Source organism: Pantherophis guttatus, chromosome 5 (assembly GCF_059756535.1).
Source record: "Pantherophis guttatus breed Tessera chromosome 5, ASM5975653v1, whole genome shotgun sequence".
Lineage (NCBI taxonomy): Eukaryota > Metazoa > Chordata > Lepidosauria > Squamata > Colubridae > Pantherophis > Pantherophis guttatus.
The window spans coordinates 48,209,439-48,231,413 of NC_142067.1; the positions used below are offsets into that span (position 1 = coordinate 48,209,439).

Here is a 21,975-nt window from a genome sequence, read left to right on the forward strand (position 1 = left end):
AAAATTCTCATCTGGTCATGGTATCTGTTGCTCTGAAGAATGATATTGGTTTTAAACTAATTGCTTATAGAAATCAGAATCCTGTATGAGCAATTAGTTTAAAACCCATTTTGATTTGATATCATTCTTAATAATTTAGCAATTATAGATTGGCATATTTTGTAAAAAAAAATGCAGAAATTGTATGAGAGATGCGTTTTTCTAATTTTTCTGTAGTTTTTCTCAGAATGGTCCATCTTTTTCTAATTCCATTCATATGATTGACATTAGTGTGGATTCCAAATGTTCACCGAATACCTGAAAAAATATATATTGCAAGTTTAAACAAAAAACAATGACAATGCCAACTAATTAGGTGAGAAAAGTTGTGCCCCAATGGCACTCATATTTGAAAATACAGCATATTATGTGGTAATGTTTCAACATGATAATTTGCTTCTGGGATATAGGAACTCTTTTTTTTTTTTTGGAGGGTGGGAAAGAAATTAGTGATCTACGTATAAGTACTTGTTTGAAAACTCTCTTCTATATTACTGATTTTGTCATTTTAAATCAAGGTCTGTTTTTCTTATTTATATTCATTGTTCAAATTCTTAGCCCTTTTTCTTCCTATTTAATAGGCATCATCTAGTTTCTCAGGAACACAAACACAAAATGGGCAAAATAACACATTAAAAGTAAAATATTATATTACTACATTAATAAGGCCCAATTTGTATTGAAATTTGGATAGATGAAAATTCTGTTTAAGAATTTTAAATATGCCTTATTATTTTATGCTCAAATGAGCTTGATAATTAAAAACTCAAACATTATTAAATAAAATCAATCTACAAAAAATATAAAATAGTATCAAATGAACATAAAGGATGACAAAGCATAGTCAAACATAAAAGTAGCCATGAATAAATAATCTACTTTAAATTAAAAGTAAATTTAGGAAAAAAGATTGTTTTGAAAAGTTCAATTTAAAAGATCTGACCATGCGGAACGCATTCAAGAGGCTCCAGAGCTGGAATATTATCACATTCAACATACCTAATTTTGATCTGGAATATAGTAAACATACTTTTAATTAACTTTAAATTTCCAGTTGGTCTTTAAAGGTGATCCCATGTATAAAACTTGGAAAAATGCAATTTGAATGTTAATGAAGCATGGATAATTGTGGTTAGACAATGATTTCTTCTTTAGAATGTCCTTGATTTAGAATGACCTTGATCTTCATTAGCAGCTGTTGACGCTAGTGATGATAGGCAATTCCTATGGTGATCATCAAATAGGTGATCACAGTGCATATTATTAATACAGGAAGATGATTAATATAGAGAAGAAAACATGGGCTTTGGACACAGATTTGACATACTTGGAAGAAAGAGCTCTGCTAAATAAGCATAGCCTAGCCTTCAGGAAAATGGAGAGTTTTGAATAATATAAGCAGGAACCTTTCATTATAGTACATCACATTAATGTGTAGGTACTTAATTAGCTTAACAAATGGAGATAAATAATTTCATTGTGATCCTTTATTCTTCAAATTAATTTAAAATTAAATTAATATTTTTAAAAAAATGTTAAGGCAGAGGTCTTCAAACTTGGCCGCTTTAAGACTTGTGGACTTCAACTCCCAGAATAGCTGGCTGGAGAATTCTGGGAGTTTGTTTGTTTGTTTGTTTGTTTGTTTGTTTGTTTGTTTGTTTGTTTATTTATTTATTTATTTATTTATTTATTTATTTATTTATTTATTTATTTATTTATTATATTTCTATACCACCTTTCTCCCGTAGGACTCAAGGCGGTGTACAGTCAAGAAAAATATAGACACACAAACATCATAAAATTGCTAATTAAAATTATTACTTAGTTTCGTCAATTAAATAAAACCCAGAATTAGATTACATTTAAAAATGTTGAAGTCCACAAGTCTTAAAGCGGCCAAGTTTGAAGACATCTGTGTTAAGGTCATTTCTGCAGATAGACCTGTGTCATCAAAATATTTCCCCCTTTCACAAAATATTGTTTCTTATTTATTATCCAAGGAAGCTATGAATACTGGGGGCAATTTGGGAATGAAGGATAATATAAACTAATGTTTAATTCATATGAAATAAAAATATTATGGGTGAGGAAACTTGGATAAAGGCATGAGATCTGTAGCAGATGACTGGTCAGAGCACAAAAGCAGGATCAAATGCGTCATCAGTTTAGAATCCTTACACATCCACAAGAGACCAAGTCCAGCCCCCATGAGTTCCATTTAGTCTTATCTAGTCACAAAGTTTTGGATCTGCTTTCTGTATTTTTGAGAGCTTTGATGGGTGGAGGGTAATAAAGTAAAATAAGTCCTTCTGGATGTTTCATGTTCCTACAAATTCTGAAACACCTTTCAAATATGAGTTCTAGCCTCTTGTTAAGATTGTGGCCTTCAAGCCATTAAATGTTAAAACCTATTTCATTTGCAATGCTGGCCTAATCTATATTTAGGGAGCAGCTGTTAATATTTTTACTTATTTTAGCAATCATGCTATCTCCCTTGTCTTCAAGAGTTTTATTTTTTGTTCTTGTATCTTAAAATTAAACTCTTCATATTGTAGTGTTTCTACAAAAAGCAGTTTTTCTGCAACCTACTTTATGCAATTTAATATTTTTACTTTACCTGATTATTCAGGCCTCAAAACACACTGAATTGTTTCTAAACCTAAGGAAGGCAACGTAGCTTAACATCAATAAAGAGGTATATTATCTTGCAGCATTCAACAAAGCTTTCTGCTGGAGGATTTGTGGGAAACAGGGCATAGAAGAACAAAGAGGTGCTTTGCTTGTATTATATCTTCATTTAAACCAAGCAGCCTTTTAATGATCTTGGCTGTCCTAGTTCTTTTTGCATATTCATAGCCATGTAGTTCATTCATGTATGTAGTTTTAGTTAGATATTAAATCTGTACTATATCTTTTTTTTTATTGAAAAAGTTTTACAAATACAAATTTTCCCATTTCCCCCCCACTTTCCCTCCCTAGCCCTCCCCTCCTCCCATGACTTCCCCAAGGTGAAATCCAAATCCAAATCATTTTATATCATATCATACTTTACCGCCCTTCTATTCTCCCCCCTGTGTACTATACATTTCTACATGACATTAAACTATTCTACCCCCTATATACTATACATTTCTACACAACATTCAACTAAAAGCTATCTGGTACTTCCTAGTTTGGTATTTATTCTGCACATAGTCTATCCATTTCTTCCACTCCCATACATAAGTCTCTTGAGTCTGGTCTTTTAAGTATGCTGATATCTTCGCCATTTCTGCAAAACTGGCCACCTTCAAAGTCCATTCTTCAATAGTAGGCAAAACATCCCTTTTCCAATATTGACCAAAAATCTGTACTATATCTTAATACAATTTATTCTATTATCTTTAATGAAGAAAGAGAGAGAGAGAGAGAGAGACGGAAGGAAGGAAGGAAGGAAGGAAGGAAGGAAGGAAGGAAGGAAGAAAGAAAGAAAGAAAGAAAGAAAGAAAGAAAGAAAGAAAGAAAGAAAAAAAGAAAGAAAGAAAGAAAGAAAGAAAGAAAGAAAGAAAGAAAGAAAGAAAGAAAGAAAGAAAGAAAGAAAGAAAGGGTTTAGAGAAGGATACATAAAATTTTTAGTAGCTGACATCTATACTTGGTTGTTAAGCTGGGACTGTATTCTGAAAAGTGACTAAAGCATACATATCATTTATTCGGGATCATTTTCCGTTATTAACCACTGCATATAACAGAGACAAATTTAATTATTCATGAAAAGTCAGACAGTTTGTTAAGAGAACATTCATGTCATAAGGAAATTGAGTGAACATTTTGTAGCACTAACAATACTCAGTATTTCAAAATTAGATTGGAAGACCCTTTCACATTTGTACACCAATGCTTCATCACAATTCATCATTACTCTAAAAGTATAACATGTTGAATTGATAAGAACAGTCTTGCTATCCAGCACAATCCAGCATACAGTACAATAGTTTAGGGTTTTTTTCTAATGCATACTGCAGAAGAACAGTTATATAGTACAAGGGTTCAGAGACCACAGAAAGAGCTCTAGGGAGACTTTTTTTTTCTATATTGATTTTTGAAAAGATGAAAGGGGGAATCATCATTGTTGAAGATGTAAGCCATTTGACCAGAGAGGAGGGGATTTATATTTTAGGGGAGAGGAGGGTGGGCGAATCCAAAACACCTTACAATCCATTCATTTCACAGAGAGGTAGGAAGTCGAAAAATGACAAAAAGAAAAAGAATATTTGGAATGAAAGAAAGAGTCATAAAAAAAATGAAATGTCCTCTATCACTTTTAATGTTTGAACTGTACATTGGTTATAATTCTCCTCTCTGCCCCTTCCGCTTAATGGAGTAGAGAGGAATCACTTTGGTCATGTTCCTCCTTACAGTCACTATATTACATTTCTGCTTGACAAAACAGATTTCAGAAATTTTTTTAAAAAATGTTCTGAAAAAAAAAACACTTTCACCTATTTTTAAAGTGCAGATTCTATGGCATTCAGTGGTGGGTTCTACTGGTTCGCCCTGGTTCTGGCGAACCGGTAGTGGCGGCGGTGGGAGGCTCCGCCCACCCATCCAGATGTCATCACAGATCTCTGTGCATGTGCAGAAGGTTCTGAGCATGTGCAGAAGCACCATGCGTGAGCGAAGCAGGCGCGTACATGCACACTCACAGTTCCAAACCAATAGCGAAAGTAAGTGGAACCCACTACTGATGGCATTCTAACAATATTACTAACACTTAAATAAATAAAGACTAAGTCTTTGGTAATTTAAAAAGTTTCTCTGTTTTCTCTCCTTCCTAGGTTTGATGCAATTTCTCACAGATATGGAAGGGATTCAAAGGCTTTTTCAAGCGTTTATAATGATTAAAGAAATGGAACATGTGAATGGAAACTTTTCTCCTGGAAAAGGCATACAAGCCCTGGACAGGTATGCACAGCCTTGGCATTGTAAAGGCTTAAACTGTACTGTATATCTTGCAGAAGTATATTTCCAAGTGTCCAGCTAGAAAAGAGCCTCAAAAGGACAGGTCTGCATTGACTGATCTCACAAAGAATGGCTTCTGCATATGCCATTCAACTCTGCTAATAATAGTATAGAGGCATTGGTGGCTCTCCCTTTTCTTTGTTGTCTGTTAGCTTTTTCCTGTTCTCACTGATTAATTGATATAATATCATTCTTTTTGTTGGCTTATTTTGGTTTAAAATAAACTTTTTATCTCTAGCCTGTAAATTATGAATGTTCTTTCTATTCCTGCTTTCTTTGCTAAATCTTCAGTATTAAGTAGTATCAAGTCAAGAACCACTCAGATTCTTGTGCATTTTGCTATTCTCTGAAGGAAAATTGTTCAACAAAATAATATAATTTATGGAATGACTATGCTTTGTAAAATGTATCCTTCAAATGATATTGAGGCTATTAAAGTTGTCTTTCACAACTATTCATGACTATTTAAAATATATGCAATTAGCTTTCAAAAATATTGTTTTTGTTTTTTCCTTTAATTATTTTAATCCATTTGCTCGATAGCAAATGTGGAGATTTTGAACACAGATACAACCTCTTTTTCCCCACCGTTGCTTTTAAGATATAAACTATGTGCTATATCTGTTGCTCCTATATGCTATTCTTGTTCATTAGGCTTGGTTCTTTGTTTACACTCTTTATAAAGTGATTCAGTTTCTGCTGTGGCACCTTCTTTGATAGAGGTCACCTTTTGCCAGCCAAGTATCACCATTCCTGTCCAATAAAATTAAATAATTACATAGAGGTAAACCTGTTTTTTGTTTATAACGGCCTCAAAGAACTGATTCTTCCCAGGCCTTTGGTGGGGAAGAGTGGTGGTTCTGTCATTTTCTCTATCTTTTTAGTTTGTTTGTTTGTTTCATTATCATCATCATAATCATTATCATCATCGTCACCTTAAACTTGTTGTTAGTGTATTGATCTTGTTTTATTTGTGAAGTTCCCAGAATAGTTGGGAATCAGGTCACATACAAATGTGACAAATAAATATATGAAAGCTATTTTGTGACTTAATAATAAAGGCATGAGAATTGGACATAACAATATATTTAATTTTCAAGAATCTACTGTATTATAATAATATCCTTCTTCCTTTCACTTATGTAATATCTTTCCAACAACAGTGAATGGTTAAGCCTCACTTTTCTGCAATGCTTATTGTACTGACACAAAATGCTTACATGAAACATTATCCTTATCCAGACTTAGTTTAGTGTGGCACAGCTTTCCTGTACCCACATTACCTTTTTTATTTATGGAGAGTTTTCTAGTTCCTTAAAAGCTTCTTTCATAATAAGCAAAATAGTTTATAATATGCCAGGATAGTGTTCATTGCTTTTTAGATGTATATACCTCTATATAATGTATATAAATATATATAATGTATATTAATCTGAGGGAGATGGGTGTTTAAGAAATATGAAATATAAATAAATAATTAAAAAAATATAGCTAGCAAAGTTGAATTTATAATGAAATATTTCATATGTCTGTTTTACTGTTCTTGAATGATGGCTCATGTTTAAACCAATTTAAATTTATATCTCTCTTAAGAAAAGAAACACCTTATCTAATATAACACCAGACAGTACAAACATTAAAGTCAGCAATTGAAATCTCTCTCATTTCAACTTGTTCTAAGCTGGATAACAGTATGATTCATAGTCCTTTGCTTTGGACCATAACCAATCATTTTGGTTGGTTGACAACCAAGCAAAAACCAACCAAGTGAAAAAAAAATAAGACAATGTAAAGACATAGAAGCATTTTCTCTAGTTGAAGCATGGCAAAGGATAATGAAAATTGTATTTCAAAAGCATATGGATGTCCACCAACATATTAACAAGCCTTAATAATAATTCCTAGCTGATAGATGGTTTGTTTCCTTGGTCCCTTCTGATAAGAGTGCAGTCTAAAAATGCATAACTATCTTGCAATTTATGGTAATTATAAATTCAAATCTAGAAACGTGCTTTTTTTTAAAAAAAAAGTCATTTCTTTCTGGTCCTTTAAAAGAAATTGAAATCCTCATCTGATCAATAATTCTGGAAAACTTGAAGACTTGCATACAGTTTTTGTGCTAATTAGACCAGTCTTAATAAACACATCATCCAACCATGACTTTCTGCATTGAAGATTTTTGTAGACAGTACAAAATTTTGTTCGAATGACTTGATTAGACAATGATTCAACTGATGAATTCTACTGAAGATTATTTTCAATTCAACACTTTTACTTCCAGGACAGTTGAGCCACTGCTCTTTATGCTCCAATATGTATTGCCTAAAAATGAAATGGAGAACTAAAGGGAAATTCTCCAGCTCTGTGCTTCACAGCATGCTACTTCCAACACTTTGCAATATTATCCCAGTATGGTGATGATTTTTCCCATGGATCAAAAGGACTATGATTGCTTTAAGTCAGTATCACTATCTGTGAAATAAACTTGCAAACAAAATAGCTATTTTCTTAAGATGGTAATACATCTTTCTGTCTCCACAGTCATCACACTTACTGTACATAGTTGGCCAATAAAACCCTGCAGGAGTTTGATTAGAAAATCATGAGTGGCACACCTTTTCATGTAAAATTGGCCAGAAAGGAATAGGCATTCTCCAAAAATCAACTGGGTCCCTTTGCTTAGAAAAATGACCCCAAGTTTTTATTCTGAACATAACTGAACACACTTCAGGCTTTAACACCACTTTAATAGAAGATTGCAGCAACAGTAGTAGAAATTTAGCATACATTAAAATTGAAATGATAGAATCCAGGCACTGTTAATATTCTTAGCCTACAATCATCACAGTACAAGAACTTTGTTTTTCTAATGCCATGCTTTCGCATAAAATACGACTGCTGAAAACAGTACAAAATTCATTTGCTTCTCTCTTTCTCATCTGTTGACATATTCATATATCTTTGCACTATCTCTCAGTGTGAAAGATGGTAATCTTTTAGAAACATTCACATCAAAAAAAGAGAAAATTAAAATTAAAAATCCAAAAGATGCCAATATAATAGCACCTGCAATGTATAAACATATGCTGAGCCATATTTTTGAATATACCTATGGTCTTCTATTGTATTATTTAGATTTTTCTATTATTTTTGTTAATGAATTTGAAGATCTATCATTGGGTAAAAAGACATAAAAGACTTGTATTGCTTTGTTTTGAAAAAGAATCAGGAAATTCTATATAATATATACTATTTACAGACTCCATCTTTATATTCTTACTATATTATTTTATTTATTTTATTTCTTTATTTTGTCAAACGTACAAGATAACAGGTATAGGTATAAACATGGACAAGAACATAGGAAATGAGTACAAATAAATGGGGACAGTAGGACAGGGTTGGTAGGCACGCTGGTGCACTTATGCATGCCCCCTTTACAGACCTCTTAGGAATGGGGTGAAGCCCACGGTAGACAGTTTAAGGTTGAAGCTGTGGGGATTTGAGGATGTAACAACAGAGTCAGGTAGAGCATTCCAGGCGTTGACCACTCTGTTGCTGAAGTCGTATTTTCTGCAATTGAGTTTGGAAAGGTTTACCTTGAGTTTTTATTTATTGTTTGCCCGAGTATTATTGAGGTTGAAGCTGAAGTAGTCATTAACAGGTAAGACATTGTAGCAGACAATTTTGTATACTATGTTTAGGTCAGACCATAGGCAGCTTAGTTCCAGGTTGTCCGGGCCCAAAATTTTGAGCCTGGTTGTATAAGGGATTCATAAGGGATGTGCCCAAACAAGTATTGCTTATGGAAAAATTACTTGTCAGTCCATTAAACATCTGAAAAGTAGAAACATCCATAAATATGGACCTATATATTTTGGTATGGGTATGCAGGGGGAAATAAAAAAAGAAGAATACAGCATTCAGTGTCCAAAGCACTAATTAGAACAGTGACTGACATATCTTAAATTGCTGGAAACCATTAAATGAATGGTATGTATTGCTCATTCTTTTTATATGAGCATTTTGTACTTTGATGTGATAAATATATAGGAAAATGTGCCAAATAAGTTTGCCTTTGTTGCTTCTCCATTGTAACATGATTTGTTTCTTGCTATTTTGCAAATGCACACTAAGATGCCAGATGAGGGATTCAGGTTGTAATGGTACATTGCACACTGAAAGTCAACAATTGGAAAACTAAGAAGGAACCCATTAATCAAGTTCCATATCATCACGTCCTTATTTCTGTTGGTCTGCTCTTTTGTCATTTTCTGGCTTATTTCCAAAAGTTTCATATCCTAAGTAATAATTAAAAAGATGGCAGGGGGTAGGTGGGTTGTACTCTCTAAAAGCATTATTTCTGGTTTGCAATTTAGTGCAATATGGATCAAACTTCTTTTTTATATGTAATGTGGGTAGCTGTAGCATTTGCAAATATTTGCTGTCTTAAGTTTATATATAAAATAAGAATTTTCTACAGTGACACCTGTAAGGCTATTTTTAAGTAAAAATATTAGCTCTTCCTTATCAATTACCTCAGCAAAGGATATAGCTGGAAAATAGGCAACCACAGGCAACCACAGTTTCCTATGAAGCTTTGACAAGATATTCTTGAAAGTTATTTTAAAGTCTGTTTCTGAATCTGACCTCCAACAGTGACAGTAACAGGCAAAGGAAAAAAGGTCAACTAGTTGCCAATAATTTTTAAAGCATTGCGTGGTGCATTTATCAAAATTATATGTGTAAAATAGGTTGCTATATTGCAGGGTATTTAAATTTTGAAAATCTTCAAAAATTGTAGCCAAAGAATTCTCAAATGGTCTGACAATATCTGGCAATTTTTTAAATCGCTAAAAAGTACTAAGTATCCTTGCCTTGTCATACTATATATTTAATCAGAGGGTTATAAACAATGAAGTCTCAGTATGAGGATTATTTGAATTCTCCACTATAAGTATCACTGAGTAGGCAGTCCGGGGACAAAGGAAAAAAACCTGTTCCTTCCATTAGAGCCCCCAGACAAAAAATAGTTGGCAGATATATGGAAATTCAAAACAAGGGTCTGCAAATTGGAAATAGGGTAGTGCTTCAAAAGAAAATTTACGCTCACTGTATTCTTTGTATTCCCCTGCCCCTAATAGAAAAAGAGCCATTTTAGTTCTTAAGGTCTAAAAGTCACTGTAGCAAAAAAAAATAAGATGTATGTGCATTTTGTGTGCATTTCTTCAACAGCAAGCATGAAAATTGCTCATAAGTCAAAATCTGCTATTTCCCCCCTTTTTTGCACCAATAACTTTTTAAGGAATAATAAAGTACAAATTATGGACTGATATTATTGGAAAAAAGAGAAATTGTTCTTTAATAATATAAAAAGACTGATGCTGGAATTGTAAATTATATCTCTGATCTACTTGGAATCTTATAATGTGTGAAATGATTTTTATTGTTCAATACTGTGTATTATACTTTTATTATTTTAAGTTTTCTTTAAAAATATATTAAATGATACAAGATTAATTAAATTAAATTAACTGAAACTCTTTCATTTAAACTGATGATCCTAAAGTAATATAATCTCACCATGGGGTGATGCCATTGTTTTTGGAATGGCAAGAGCAAGTCTTAAAGAATTACCTTTAAACACATGTGAAAGATATATAGAGAGCCATGGTGGACAGTGGTTAGAATACAATACTTCAGGCTATTTCTGCTGACTGCTGGCTGCTAACAGTTTGGCAGTTTGAGTCTCACCAGCTCAAGGTTGACTCAGCCTTCACTTCTTCTGAGATCGGTAAAATGAGGACCCAGATTGTTAGGGACAATGTGCTGACCCTGTAAATAACTTAGAGAGGGGCTGTAAAGCACTATGAAGTGGTATATAAGTTGTGCTATTTCTATATACAGTATGATACCAAGAAAAGACATTCCCTACATAAGATGTGAAGAGAGATTTGAAAATGTCAGATAAATTATTTTGGGTGTTAGCTGTATTGTTGTAGTCTTTAATTTAAAGATAGCTTAGGGTCATATATAACTGTCATATATTTCCATTTGTAATCAACATTCCCATAGCCTGTATAGATTCCATTTTGGCACAAAATAATGTATCCTAAAGAAATTTATATGGGGCTTTCAGAAAGTCAGAAAGACTGCACAATTACAAAATATTAGATAGATAGAATAGAATTCTTTATAGATAGATAGAATAGAATTCTTTATAGATAGATAGAATTCTTCATTGGCCAAATGTGATTGAACACACAAGGAATTTGTCTTTCATGCATATGCTCTCAGTTTACTTTTTATGTAAAGTTTACATAAAAAGAGAAGAGAATTACAAGAAGTGGCAATATTATATTCTAATGTAATAACAAAGTAAACACAAAACATAGTCAAAAGAAATTCAAAAAGAACATGAAATCACCCTGACAATTATATGCAAAACTGAAACCTCTTTTTCAATAGAAAAAATAATAGCGTCACTCAGAATAATACCTGAATTAGACAGTTTTTAAGCACCGATGCAAGGCTACAGTTCTTATAAAATACTTAAATTTCAGATACTGAAAAAGCCATGAACAACAACCACAAAACGTGGGTATTGCACAGTCTAAAATTCAAGCTCTATGATGTTATAATCAAATAAATGGTTGGACCTGAGCATTGTTATTGTAAAGGACTATGCCACTGCTTCAGACCTTTTATTCCCTTTCTAGCCCTTACTGTAATTAGCTTCTCTGGGATTTTTATCAAATGTAAATCTTGTTTGTTAATGCTAGTATTTCAGAAAGACTATTGGACTTGAATTCCACCCAAAAAGTGTTTTTATTTTCCAATCTGCTTGTGTATAAAATTGATTTATTATAAAGTTAACCATTTGGTAACTATTATAAGAATTCATCTTTCAGTAAAATGTCAGTTTAATGAAACATCAGTTACAAGCAAAAATATCATAAGGCATTTATTAAACATAAAACTGTAATATTATCCTACAAAATACAGTGAGTTGGATTCAGGTTTAGTTATTCTTAGCATAAACCAATTGGAAAGAGAGTGATGGGTGGAATTAGCTGGACAAGTAAGCCAATTATTTTAATGATCCTACGCTAGGCACAATTTAGGATGCATTCTCAAAGATATACATGGGAATTAAATTTATATTCAAACTAGTGCTATTCTAATACCACTTATACTATATAGCCTTGATTGAAGAACTAAATTAATATATTTGAAATAATGGTTATACATAATTTTTGCCTTGAACATGTATGGCATTTGTTTGTTTGTTTATTTATTAAATTATTACATTGGAGTAGGCAAACACTTAACCATCTAAATGTTCTATGCTGGTACAATTATGAAACATGTTTATCACGGTTATGAAAACTAATGGCAAAAAAACATTAGCTTAGGTCAAATATGCACATTATGTCAAGATTCATATTGGGAAGAAAACAATTGGTGTTACCTGATGGCTTCAGTCATTCACAGACACTCAGACTCTCCCGAGGCAGTGGTGAAATGCTACTGGTTCGCACCGGTTCGGGTGAACCAGTAGTGATAAAAACTACTGGTTCGGGTGGACTGGTAGTAAAAAAAAGCTACCGGTTCCTGTGAACCGGTATTTCTGATGATCAGATATGCTGCATGATTTAAAATCACTAGAAAGCAGGAAATCCTACTTTCTAGTGAATCTAAATTGCACGGCAAAGCTGTTCCGCCCACTCACTGTTCTACTTAACTTCCCAAGCCTCCTTTTTCCATGCAAAGCACGCGTTTGGTATGTACTGCGCATGCATGCATGCAGTGTGTGTTTGGTGTGCACTGCGCATGTGCACACAGCGTGCATTTGGTGTGCACCACGCATGCACACACACGCAGCATGAGTTTGGTATGCACTGCACATGTGCACGCGCAGTGCACGCTTGGCGCGCACCGCACATGCAAGGCCAGCAAACCGGTGGCAAACCAGTTCAGATTTCATCACTGCCCCAAGGTACATCCAGAGAAAGAGAGATATTTCTTTTGTCACAGAGACACAGAGAAATGTACCAACCTTTCCTCTCTTCTGGGAATAGAAAAATTGAGGGGACTATAACTCAAACGATTAAGAAGACAGATGGATTGCTTGGATGCAGTGTCATACAAATTTCAGGGGAGATTCAAGAGAGGAGAGTTTCCTTGTAATCAGGATATAGCACTGGCAATGCCAATTTAGATTGAAAGAAAAGATTCAGAGAACTAGAGGCAAAAGTCTACAGAACTCAGTCCAGAGTTCTAGTGACTTACAAGAGGCAGAGCTAGAAGTAGAGAAACAGAGAGTAACAGAATCATAGAAACAAGGATTGCTCATGTTAGCCAAGGGATTAAACACTAGAGAATTGTACTACTAGAGTGGTTTGTTAAAGTAAGAATCCAATTGCACAATAAGAATACCATGAATGAAGCTCTGATGTTGGAAAGTATTTTTCTAACAGAAAACAAGCATTGTTCCTAATTAGCTCCAGCTATGAGCACACTCGGTTAGGGGCGTAACCATTCTTGTTTCCTGAGTAGCAGTGTAACTGTCTTTGCTCTGACTTTAAAACTGATGTAATTTTTAAAGTAAAAAATGGCCTACTAGGATCTGGCCTCTCATTATCTTAGAATGTCCAACTTGTTCTTATTCCTTGTCTTCCCCGTCTGCTCCAGATGATGGGGAGTTTGCAGCTCATCAGATCAGGCTCTGCAACCTTTAATTAAAGGAATGAAAATAGGCCCTAACCATCATATTATGTGGGGAGTGCTTTGTGGTTATAATGTGATCACAGCAGAAGGAGATACCTTGCCTTAGTTTTATATGTTCAAGCAATATATTCTTTTCTGTCAACTTGTCCATATGCATTTTTGTTTGTTTGGTTTTTTTTTATATATATCATGGACTTTTTAATATTTATGACTGCATAATAAATCATCAAGCATCTTTCATTGCAAGAGGTAAATACCCAACATAAAACAAATCCTATATAAATTATTGAGTGAATGTTGTGAATTTAAAGTTTTTTATATATATATATATAATACAAACATCTAATGCACAAAATACAAACTTTGGTGAATTCTTTAGAAGCCTTTCAATTAATTTTGACCCACAAATGGAAATTTGTTTTCAAAATAGCATAAATTTAGGTTATTTTAAGATTATTTGGATTTTTATGTGACAAGATGAAAGAAAGCAATGTTTGTTTTCCTAATATCCTATAAACATTCTACACTACTTTTTACTTTCATTGTGTTCTCTTCTTCATTCCCAAAAATTGTTCTGAAAAATTGTTATATATTCTCAAGTAAAATTAGAAAAAAAATAATATTCATTATATTATATTCATTATATTCATTCATTTATTCATAATAAAACAGGCCTGGTAGCTCAGCAGACTAAAAGCATTGTGATTAACACCAGCTGTCTGCAATTACTATAAGTTCGAATCTCACCAGGCTCAAGGTTGACTCAGCCTTCCATCCTTTCTAAGGTAGGTTAAATGAGGACCCAGTTTGTGGGGGCAATAAGCTGACTTTGTATAAATATACAAAAGTATGAAGGCTATTGCTTAATGCATTGTAAGCCGCCCTGAGTCTCCGGAGAAGGGCGGCATATAAATCTAAATAAATAAATAAATAAATAAATAAATAAATAAATAAATAAATAAATAAATAAATAAATAAATAAATAAAATTTGTTACATTAGAAATGAACAAAGTTCTTTGTGCTGTGGTTCAGACTCTCTCAGCTCATGAAAGTTGCCAGGGAGGTTACTGCAATAATATTTATGGTGTGGGGTCAACTTCTTTAAGAAATGGACTGGTACCTCCTGCTCTGAAATAAATGATAGAATGCTCCTCCTCAAAAGGCTGTCTCTGGATCCAGCAACTACAGTATCTCCTGTCTCCAATATTCCCCTTGTGGTGAAGATTGTTTAAAAAGTGGTCTTCATTTGATGAGAACTCTGGAGGAAGGAGATTATCTAGACCAGAGGTGTCAAACTCTGATCACCATGGCGTTGTCACGTGACGTATCGTGACTTTTTCCCCCTTTGCTAAACCAGGCATGGCCAACACATGGGCTGCAAGTTTGACAGCCCTGATCTAGACTCATTTCAATTGGGTTTCAGGTTGATATTTAGTATGGAGACTTGTGGTGGAGCTGCAATGGAAGGGGTTTTTTTCTCCCAGGACTCACAGGTAGTAGCTGGAGTCAGGGAGGCCTTTGAAAGTTTCATTTGTATGTATGTGCCCTTTCCCAGATTGAAAAGATCTTCAGACTGTTATTCATGCATTAATGATCACAGAGCTCTACTATTGCAATAACCTTTATAGAAAGACACTCCACTTCAATTGATCCCTAATGTAGTGGTGTGAGCACCATTGGGCATGCCTTAATATGTGACACATAAACTGCAAGCTGCACTGATTGTCAGTATTCTTTCTGATTTATTGAAGATGTGGTTATGACTTGTAAGAGTCACTTTGGATAATCAGGTGGGCATATATATTAAATAATGAAATCCACACATCAGAAGGACTGCATATCTCTGTGGAATGATCCCAGGGGGATTAGTCTGATAGAGTTGGTGCATTCCAGATCCCTTCACTTAAACAATATCATCTATCAGCTCCAAGGAGCCATGCTTTCTTTGTCACAGTGCCAACCCTTATGGCATTGCAGAAAACATTAAAGACCTGCTGTTCTTTTAAGTCTTGTTTTAGGATAGTTGGAGCTCCTGTCAGACTGAATATCTTGATGTGCTCATTCAGACTCACAATCATGTCTTTTTTTTAAAAAAAAAAATTTTTTTTAAAATAATTATTGCATTGCATTTTCTATTGTTTGACTTTATTACATGCTGCTAAAATGAATTAATTTACAAATAAATAAATTGTAGCTATAGAAGCTAGTTAATTTCTTACAATGGTGATCCAATTTGAAAAAGATAAAAGAAAGTACTTTTGCCAAAGCTGCTGATGGAAATAGAGTACAGTTGTCACAATGTAATGTGAGACAAGTCTATTCACAGAAGTTGACACATTGGCAAAACATTATTGGGCTTATTCCAAGTGTCTGTTTTAATTAGCCCTTAGTATTAACTTTCTTCAAGATTCTGTGAAATAAAAATGCATAGTTTCTATAAACATAGAGACTTGTCACCTCCATTATTTAAAGATTAGGTATTTTACTGAATCCATATACAGTAAACTATTTAAAGTACTATTTTCTGAAAATATTTTTATTAAATTAAAATTTTAGTAAAAAGGCAGAATCAAAAAACTAACACACAATTTTCAGAAATTCTGTAAGTTGATTGAAAATAATGTTCCTCTCTTTAATTTATTGAACCAGAAACAGAAGATTTTTGCAAACAGGAAATTTCAATAAAATTCTTTTCTCAAAAAATGATTTCTGTTCCTTATTATAAGTTTATATCTTTTTTATTGAAGACAATGACAGTTTTCTTAATGCTAATTTTTTTTGTTCATTTATAGTGTTGAATTCAGGAGACCATGTCAAAAATTACTCCATGGAGACTAGGAAATTGGATTTTGTTTTAAAGAAACGAAACTATCTTGCTCCATCATTAAGGTAATAACATTTTGACTATATAATTTCTTAAAGTAATTGAACAGATGATATTTCAGCAGTAATTTATATCTCCTTTATGGCAGAATGTGATTATCATTATTACTATATAAAATAGCTAATTGTAATACAACTCATCTGTTCAATGCCTATGGAGATTCTCAGTCATCCAGGTCATGGTTGTCCCAAAGATGCTTTTTTTTTTTCAAAAGGCAACTGGACTTTGTTTTTTCTTGAAGATGTTTCACTTCTCATGCCAGAAGCTGCTTCTTGGATGAGAAGTGAAACGTCTTTAAGAAAAAAACAAAGTCCAGTTGCTTTTTTGGGGAAAAAAAGCACCTTTGGGACAACTCATCAGTTCCTAAATTAAAGTTGTTGACTTTGACCTATAATGATGTTTGAGGGCCGTACCTTCATTTTTCAGATGTTGGGAATTATCTGTTTATGGAAGTAAAGCCAGATTTCAATACACTTCTCAATTTCTAGGAATTCTAGAATACCTGCAGTGAGATAGAGGAAAGAAAAAGAGGTGGAAGTGGGGGTAATTATAACTCAATAGCAGAGTACATTCTAAAAGTCATGTGTTCAATTTGTGGGATCTATACAAATAAAAGGATTGGACTGTAAGTGTCCTGATGCTATAGATATAACCTGACAAGTCTGCTAATCCAAAATTCTAGTGTAGATAAATAGTATGGTTTATACATTTAGTCTTGATTTCATCATTCATTTGTTCATTCATTCATTCATTCATTCAGCATTTGTACATTTATTTGTTGTATCACATAAAATTAAACTATTAAATTCATTAGATATTTAATTTCTTATCTAAATTTAATTTAATTTGTATCAATAGCCTTTAGAAATTACACTTGGGCAATAGAATGAACAATGCCAAACTATTACATATTTCTGCAGACATCCAGATTTCTGCAGACATCCAGATACCTTTAAGAAATAATCCCAAATTATAAAAAGGTAAATGAGTCCTTGCAGGTTTTACCCCACTAATCAGAGCCGACTGTTCAGTACTGTCCAAATACATTTCAGCAGTCATGTGGCCTGTGTGACATCACACCACAGCACAAAGCACACGGTGAAACATAGAATGCTGTTATCTTCTCATCAAAGCGTTACCTGTTCATTTACTTGCATTTACAGGCTTTTGAACTAGGTTGGCTGGAGTTGAAGCAAGTGATGGGAGCTCATTCTATCTTTCAGTGATAGGGCTTGAACTGCTGGAGTATAAACATTCTTCGGCTTCTTTTAAGCAACTGAGCCAGCATACTTTCTTATTCCAAACTATAATATTCTTAAATAACATTACTTTCTTAATATTATACATGTGAAATGTATGTTGAGGAAAAATACTTGTTAAAATAGAAAAGGCAAACCAGACCTTTGTTGCAGTCTCAAACTTATTCTAAAAGTCACAGCTTTGTTACTGCAATGAGAAAATGCTAAATAAAGTAAGCACTTTACTGAAAGACTTACTTTTCAAAGTAGGTTTTAATATTTAATATGCTTAATATTGCAAGTTCTGAAGTAGGGTTCTTTTTTTTAAAAAAAATCTGAATAGATAGCAACAGAAAACATTAAAATGGTAGAAAACCATTCCATTAACTCTCTTTCAGTTTCTCTGGATTGGATTTCAAAGGTTTCATTTTCAGCAGTCTTGCTTGAATTAAACAGGCCACTCATGATGCATCTGGAATGGTATCTAGCCAAATATCATAGAAAAATTGCATTTCAAATGTCTCCTGAAAGATATTAAAAATCCCTTTGAAGACTGTTCTTCACAACTGAGACCTTTCTCCTTCCATGAACAAAAATTTATTCTACATCCAGTTCTTTTTCAGCTGCATATAATGAGGTGAAAAGGAAAGATAAATAATCCTGATTTCCTTTCCTCACAAAAATAAAGTACCATGTTCTCTTATATCCATAGATCACTGTCTCATTTAAAGTTAGGTCCTAACAGAGTTAACTCTGGTGATATTCAAAATCATGAACTGTTTATTTTGCATAGACAACCTTCCCAAGCCTAGTGTATTCTAGATGTTATTCACTCATTTAATCTTTAATCACTATTACTATTCTGACAATACTTTATAGGAACTGTATTCTAACAGTTATAGAGGTCCCCAGACTTGAAAAAGGATATAAAAAAATTCCTACAGAAAAATTATATTCAATATTGGAAACTTCCTATTATTCTTACCTTTACTAAAGCATAACTCTTGATCATAGGTTAAGAGGAATATATGGAGTTGTTTCTTCATATCAACTTCATTATGAGGCAGCCAATTTTCCATTCATTTGCTTCATTGTTCACTGGTTGCTCTTAGACTAATTATTTTGCCATTTCTAGTGGGGTTTGGTGGTTTGTTTGGTTTTTTTTTGGTTTTTTTTTTGGCACATTCCAATCTGTTTCTCCAGAATGATAATAACAGGGAGGTGCAGTCATCAATCATTCACTACTTAGAGATGATCAGTCATCAATCAATTACCGATAGGTGTCAAAAAGGTATGTGGTGACTGTTTGTATCTGTATACTTCAAATGGATATAACTTATTGAGAAAATAAGTCCTTTAAGGAAATGAAAGAATGCCTAGTTTACATTTTTTTAACAATACATAAATTTTGTAAAGAAGATATAACTTGAAATCAGTGTCACTAAAAAATGGACGCAGCTATTATAATATTTGCAGTAAGGTTGCCTCACTCACATTAACTTAGTTACCTGTTAGTTTAATTGGGATCTCATTTTCTGTTCCATTTAGGTATCTTGTTTTGGAAATCAATAAAACTCTAATCTTAATTTACTCTACATGAAATGCCATCTCTAATTTTGACCTGAGATTGTAATCTTCTTTCAGTGAAATGAGTCTAGCAGTTAAGGTGCTGGCCTATAAACCAGGAGATTATGATTTTCTAAGCCTTCATTAGGTAGGAAAGCCAGCTGGGTGTCATTGAGCCTACCAACTTTTCCCATTCACAAGTCATGTACAAGTGACACGTTATGGAATGCTATTAAACCAAATAATATTACCCCGTACCGATTATGAGATGATTAATGGATATGGTGATACAGCAATTTAGATCTGATTCCAAAAAAAATGTATTTCGGAGTGTGAATATTGTACCTGTGTAGCATCCTTTAGAGTAATTATGTATTTTTCTGGCTTCCTGTTATCTTCTGTTTTAAATCCATAGTAAGGGACTCAACTGCTTTAAAAAGTTCTCCCTGTACTTCCCTTTTTTGTCGGGGAGTGAATTGAACCTGAAGATCTATTGGAGACCTATTGCTGACTTTCCATTATTGATAGCAACAGGAAACCCAAAATCTTCAAAAGATCTATGGACAGTCGCAAGAGAAGAAATAGGTGAAGGAGTCATGGGATATATTATTTTCAACATGATATTCTGTGGGGTTCTTAGAACTGAAATATGATCCAGAGACATTTGGATAAACTAATAAACTACCCATTCCTGAACTTACTAAACTTCTTCAAGAGTTTTATTAAAAGTATGCAAACATGTATATGATGAAATCCTATTATTTGTTTGTCCACAGCATTCTGTAGCCAAGTCAGAGTACTCCCTCCCATTTTTATCTGTAACATCTCTAAGATAAGCTTACAAACAGTGACTTGTCCAAAGTCACACAGCAAACTTCAAGTGCCAGTCCAATGCCTTTAATCTCTAAACTGTACTGGCTCTCATTACTATTAGACCACTGGATACTATTCCCTGCTCTGTTCAGAGATTTAGAGGAGATTCAAGGCATCACCTACAGCAGATAACTTTCCAATCTCTGCTTGAACACATGCAATTAAAGTTATCTCACCCTTGGGCTTAGCATCTCCAGATAACTCATTCAAGGGGTCGACTTACTGTCCCAGATCTTTCTTGCTCATTATTGTATTGCTGGTAGGTTGGTATTTGTTCTGATTGATGTTCATGATGATTACAAGCTGTTGCTCCCAAAACCTAGAGAGAGGGGGATAATATATTTCAAGTTGGTTCTGAGTATATAAACTCTCTGGTCTTAGTATTCTCCCTGTCCTTAGACATTTGCAAAAGGCAGCTACTGGCAGGGGAAATACTTTAAACAGATTGCCTTGGCTTCACCCTTTCACACTCAGAATCATTGGAGATAGTTTATATGACTTTATGGTAGTAAGCTCCATCTGAATTTGGCTCATTACCTTATTTTCCTTCATAGGAATTTAACATGGCTTTATGAAATAGGAAAATAGCAAATAGCCAGATTTTTTTTTAAAGACTAGAGTCTAGTAATATGTTGTATTTTTCTCTCTGAAACTACTTATGTCAGCTGTTAAATTGTGAGACATGGAATCAGATTCCATCATAACAATTTCCTAGTTTATTGCAAATTGTAGCCATGGCAGTTGGTTATAAATAAATGAAATTATGGATTCCTGATGTACAGAGATTGAATAGGGAATGTAATCAAATCATTCTAACTCATCAATACACCAGACTCATTTACAGAAGCTACAATGGCTCCTTGAGCTCATGTAAAAAAAAATTGCATGTTTATTTTGAGGATGAGGGAGAGAGGTAATCATTTGGTGAAAATATAATAATTTAATTAGATAAAAACATCTCAGGATACAAAAAAATTAAAAGAAACAGATTTTAAATATAATCTATATTTTTGTTCTAAGTGTCCAGAGACTGCTGAAAAGCAGAAGGAAACTAGAACAACCTTATTCCTTTTTATCAGAGATTTACAATTTTAAAAATTATAGAAACATACAGGGGTTTCCCATCAAGATTCTAATCTAAGATTTTTCTTTTCTCACTCCTTATTATTGTAGCAGGGGAGGGGAGTTTGTTGGTAGCATTACTATTTTGGGTATAGTCATCATCCAAATGCTCTGAAAATAAAACAAAGAAAAAACCAAACCAACTAACCTCTGGCCACTGAACTGATTCTCCTTCCTTAATAAAAATGTGCAGATTTAATAAATTATTTTTCAAAATCCCAGTTAAAAAACAAGTCTCACTGAAATGAAATTTGAAAATATATCATAAAAGCTAATAAAATGTCTCAAAATGGATATAGTGTTTTTACTTTGTCTAAGCGGAATAACTTTGATATAAATATAAATTTCACAGGTTCATTTTTTTTTCTTGTGTCACAATTAGAAATAATCTCATGTTTAAATGCTATTGGGATAAAACAGGTTTGAAGATATATCTTAACCTTAATGAAATTCTAACAATTCCAGTAGAATAATACCATTTTAATAATATGGCAGTCCTGTAATAATTCAGCAGAGCAAAGTGG

General features: G+C 33.3%; 2 long non-coding RNA genes across 3 annotated transcripts in view; one reads left to right on the forward strand and one right to left on the reverse strand.

The window, feature by feature from the left end:
- Nucleotides 1-20,156, forward strand: part of LOC148113352 (uncharacterized) — a 127,912-nt gene extending 107,756 nt beyond the window's left edge. Inside the window, exons 2-3 of the long non-coding RNA XR_015734462.1 lie at nucleotides 4,854-4,980; nucleotides 16,561-20,156. This is a non-coding gene — a long non-coding RNA (uncharacterized LOC148113352). The remainder of the gene's footprint in view (nucleotides 1-4,853; nucleotides 4,981-16,560) is intronic.
- On the reverse strand, nucleotides 183-20,643 carry LOC132710351 (uncharacterized). 2 transcript variants are annotated; one of them, XR_009621068.2, is made up of 3 exons: nucleotides 20,553-20,643; nucleotides 17,066-17,154; nucleotides 183-297 (listed from the first exon to the last, which is right to left on the reverse strand). It is a non-coding gene; the product is annotated as an uncharacterized LOC132710351 (long non-coding RNA). The 2 variants fall into 2 exon arrangements; XR_009621067.2 differs by lacking the exon at nucleotides 183-297 and adding an exon at nucleotides 16,103-16,178.
- Between the last annotated feature and the right edge of the window lie 1,332 nt (nucleotides 20,644-21,975).